Source organism: Macadamia integrifolia, chromosome 3 (assembly GCF_013358625.1).
Source record: "Macadamia integrifolia cultivar HAES 741 chromosome 3, SCU_Mint_v3, whole genome shotgun sequence".
In the NCBI taxonomy this organism is placed as follows: Eukaryota; Viridiplantae; Streptophyta; class Magnoliopsida; order Proteales; family Proteaceae; genus Macadamia; species Macadamia integrifolia.
In genome coordinates, this window is record NC_056559.1 from 13,806,621 (window position 1) to 13,810,897 (window position 4,277).

General features: G+C 36.0%; 1 long non-coding RNA gene across 1 annotated transcript; it reads left to right on the forward strand.

Annotated features, from left to right (window-relative positions):
* The first annotated feature begins 405 nt into the window (after positions 1–405).
* LOC122072687 lies at positions 406–1,582 on the forward strand. The gene is made up of 2 exons (XR_006138570.1): positions 406–774; positions 1,025–1,582. It is a non-coding gene; the product is annotated as an uncharacterized LOC122072687 (long non-coding RNA).
* The last annotated feature ends 2,695 nt before the right edge of the window (positions 1,583–4,277 follow it).

The following is a 4,277-nucleotide window of genomic DNA, read 5'->3' on the forward strand; positions in this document are numbered from 1 at the left end:
CAATATGATTGATTGGAGCTTAGGCATCAGTCATGAGAGTGAAAGGGGGAGGGGGAGAAGCAAGCATTCAATTGTAGGGAGAAAGAACAATCCCATCTGAATTCTGATTCTTACTATTATGATTATTATCGCAACTCTCAGTATAATTACTTATTACTCTCTCTCTCTCTCTTACTTATTATGGATAGATGTTGCCTTGTCACTCCCACTCCATTTCAGTTCTCGTCTCGTCTCGTCTCTCTGCACTTTGCAAGCGTGCAAGTTTCAACCCACTCAGGTCTCTCTCTCTCTCTCTCTCTCTCTCTCTCTCTCTCTCAGACATTTACTACACCCATTACTAGAGAGAGCCCCCACTCTATCTTTCTGATCAGATTTATTCTCTCTCTCTCTCTCTTTTTCTCTCATGTTTATATATTTATATATATATGGCCCCCTATTTCTATTTATATACGTTGTCCTGCGGTGGGAATGAAGGCAAGAGAACTGGATTTTCATGTGGTGTTTGTTGAGCTCTTCATATTTCATTTGGGTTTAACAAAGTGTTTCTTACAGAGTTTATTGGCATTCTGTCCACCTCCACCTCAAGATGAATAACTCTCTCTCTCTCTCTCTCTCTCTCTCTCTCTCTCTCTCGATAGCTACAATGGAGGTGGGCATCCTGCCAACCGAGCTCTGTTGGTTTCTCTTTGTAAAACCTTTGTGATTATGTTTCAGTATGGCTCCCCTTTTCACCGCTTTCATTCTATTTTTCTCAATCAAGGTGGTAATTAGGAGGTAACAAAACAAAACTTAACCCATAACCTACTTTCTTCCAACTTTAATGCATTCTCCTCTCCCATCTGTTTCTCTGCTTGCTCTAAAATTTATATAGGTATGGACAAATATGAAACAACCCTCTCAGCTAGGTCATTCTCTCCTTGATCCAAAGGGTTATGTTGTGGTACATCTTAGGGCTTTTTTTTTTTTTTTTGCTTTCCCTTCTCATTTTCTTCCCATTTTTTTCATTTTAAATTCTTATCTGCAGGTTTTCTGGTATGTCAAAGTGGTGGTGCAATCTATGGACATGAAAGAGATGTATGTTCTATGAGAGTAGTCCATGAATGATGGTAGTTGAGCATGGTTGGCCCAATTGTTTCATTTAATCTTCTTGCACCACCCCTCTTCCACTTGTATCAATCAGTCATTGTAGTGGTCCCATCACCATACATAGTTTTTCTTATATGCATTGTTGTGTTCATTACTCTTTGACCACCAGTGCTCATTGTTCACTGCTTCATTAAAGTCTGCGTCTGGTTTGGTCCGTTGCTGCCCAGTTGCCCTCTCCATGACATCATGACGAAGAGGGGGCGGTGGTGGAGGTAGTAGTGGTGGTAGCAGTAATGGTCCCATAATTACTACCCACTTTCCAACTTGAGTGGAGTAGAGGCCACACCAGCGGATCCCATGTCTTCTTCAAACGTCAACTGAGGAAAACGAAATACATATAGAAGAATCAATAATATTTGGGGACCACGATCATATGTTATGTCGGATTATATAATGATGATTTTATCTTAAGTAATTATCTACTCTTTATTTTGAATTTCATCTGTTGCAAAGGAAATGAGCGAAATGATTAATGACTTAATTTGCCATGTAGCCATGAATTCTATTAATACAGTGACTGGAAAAAAATGGAAGATGGACATTAAAGGCTTTAAATGAGTAGATTTTAAAAAAAAGAAAAAAAAATGATATTCTATTTATAAAATTAAGGAATTATTACATGAATATATGCATCTAGCGGTTGAAACCATTATTACATTCAACATTAAAGCATATATGTTAAGTTTGTCTCGAATTTTTTGATTCGTTTTGATGAATGACTCGATCGATAGCAGCCCGATGGATTGTCCCGCGACTTGGAGGAGTATATAATGTACTATCGTCTTATTGAGCAAGCAGTAATAATTTGGGGGTTTTTCAAGGTAGGGTTTCAGGGTGAGTTTTTTTTGTCATTGTTTGAGTGTAATCTCTCTTTTACGTAGTGAAACTTTTTCTTCTTCGAGTACGTAACACATCATATCGGTGTGTAAACCTCATTAATCTCTGTGTGTTGTGTAGATATGTTTTTGTTTATTTTAGTATTTGTTGGTGTTTGCTATAACAATATATATATATATATATATATTTCAAGATATATTATCTAATATCATCACACATCAATTCTAAATTTATACACTATAACAAAAAGGTATGTCTAAAGTCTTATTGAGAAATATGGCTTAATTGGTTATATTGTTGTTCCTTATTCTCAATAGAGTCAACACACTCACGAGTGATGCATGTTCAATTGGAGTCGAGATTCATTACTTTAGTAATACTTTTTAGATGATGCATTAGTTTGTAATTAAAATTTGGGATCCTTGCATTGAACTTGAATTAAAGTTGAAATCATGAAAAATGTAACCCTTCGATTCAACCTCATGTTGGTGAAAGAATCCGATCGATCAGAGTTTGGGATATTTACCATATGAAAATTATGGGTGAGAAATAAATTATTTATGAACAACAATCGAAGTCCCTCAAGACGATCTTAGCTCTTTCTCACTAGAACAAATCAAGGAACTCGCCATTGCAATTCTTACTTTAAGTAAGGAAAAATTCACTGACACTCTCTCACCTGTAGGTTTCCAAAACCCAAATTTTCACCAACCAGAAAGGAGGGGCCAGAGGAAAAGCCTAATCATGGCAATCTCCCTTCCCCTTTCTCCTTTTATAAGTTTTGGTTGCCTACTAATTGTGGGCTACCTTATTGGACAGTGTTTGGGATTTTTAATCCCTAAATCCCAATATTACTGTATATGTTGTTAATCACTTCAATGAGAAGTGCCCTTATTTGCTACAAGGAGGGAAGAAGTGGAATCCCATTAGGTATCGTACCTAATTAATGATATTATTAAGATATTAATAGATATTTTATACCCTTAACTCCCCAAAATGGTAGATATTCACAATTTTAAGTCTATCGAGATTATGTGTCAGTAATTGGATCAAAAACATTTTTCAAAAATATTTCATTAATTGATATTATCATAATATTGGTGTTCAAGAAAAAAAATTTAAGAAACATGATTTATTTAAAACTAAGATAAATAGATATTAATAATATTGTTTCTGACATCTTCTGCATATGTCTAATCCTAGCTTAGACTAGTAAAGTGTGAACCACATAGATACATTGTCTATATCTATCTTCTTAATACTAACCGAATCAAAATATTTTAAATAAGACTGAATATCATAAAGAAATGAGAAAAACTCCCAAGGCTTTTTCTAATCTGTCCTCCTATTGATAGTGCACTATCGACTCCTTACTCGATCCCTAATGCCTCAGCTTCTTATGCTGAACCTATAAGTTCAAAATTGGAGTGGGAGAAAGCAAATTGTTGGTTAGATAAAATTATTGTTCCCAGCCTCCTTCATTAGTATTGTGATCAAAGCTCCCATCGGAAATGGTGATAGATTTGTCTGAAGAGGGAAGGCAATGATAGAATTCCAAAGGTGGTGGGTTCTGTGGTTTGTGGTGTGATGTTGATTCAAGTTGGAATGAATGGAGGTTTAAATCCTTCTCCCATCGGTTAACAATAGATAGTGTGACACCTAAGAATACGGTAAGTATCAATCCCGCCTGGGAAATCAGTGAGATGTTCCCACCAAGAATACGGTAAGTACCAAGGTATTTAAGACATCGGTAAAGGTGTGTAAACTTTAGTCCTACACCGCCTAAGGGGGAGATTACTGGGTTAGTTGATAAAATTTAACCTCAACATGATACAATGCGTTTCAAAACCTTGAGACCTATGGGTAAAAGAGGACAATATTATGCCAAAGTTAATGGGACCGAGACCTTGCAACGAGCTTAGGACTGTTAGTCATTTTGTCAATCAAAGAATAAAGATCTAAAGCATCTATAATCTGTTACTTCAACGTCAATGGGTTGAAGACTAGATTGTTTTGCTACTAAGTATCTTGAACTACTTTTGGGTTCTACCACTTTGAAGGAATGAGGCACTAACTTAGTTATCTTTGCAAAAACATCCTCTGTAGCCATCCGATGCTCACTGCAGAGAATAATCACTCGTTAAAACTTTTGGATTTAACTACTTGCTAACAAAAGGAAATATCTTCAAGGTAGATTGTATGTATGGAAAAAGAAGTAGAGAATAATATAAAGATTGCAATGGAGAGATAGAGTAAGAGATAATGGGAGGTACAAGGATTTAGAGTGGTTTGGA